This window comes from Fulmarus glacialis, unplaced genomic scaffold, assembly GCF_000690835.1.
Source record: "Fulmarus glacialis isolate BGI_N327 unplaced genomic scaffold, ASM69083v1 scaffold17894, whole genome shotgun sequence".
Taxonomy (NCBI): Eukaryota; Metazoa; Chordata; class Aves; order Procellariiformes; family Procellariidae; genus Fulmarus; species Fulmarus glacialis.
Window position 1 is genome coordinate 1,884 of NW_009210096.1, and position 404 is coordinate 2,287.

Here is a 404-nt window from a genome sequence, read left to right on the forward strand (position 1 = left end):
GGAAGAACGGGGATGGATTTTGATGGTCCGAAGCAATATCCGCAGGAATCTGGGTTCTCCGTGGGGAGCTCAGCCTAATAAAGGACGATTATTGCTCTGGTTAACGAAGCTGCTCCGTTTCTAGGTGTGCGTGTGAAGGGGTGGGGGGTGAGCTGGGGCTGCAGGCGGACGTCGTGCGGGTCAGCAGCAACGCCGGGAGCCGGGGACAAATGGGGCAGAAGGTGGGAATTTACTGCCCAACGCAGCATCCCGGGAGCGGGACGGGGGCATCTCCTGCGGTAGCATCAGGGAGGGGAGACTGGGATGGACGACAGCAGAGCTGAGCCACGTCCGGGAGGATTCGGTGCCTCCGCCGTCAGCGTTCCCGCTCCTAAAGGGGTTTGGTGCTGAGGAGGGGTCGGCAT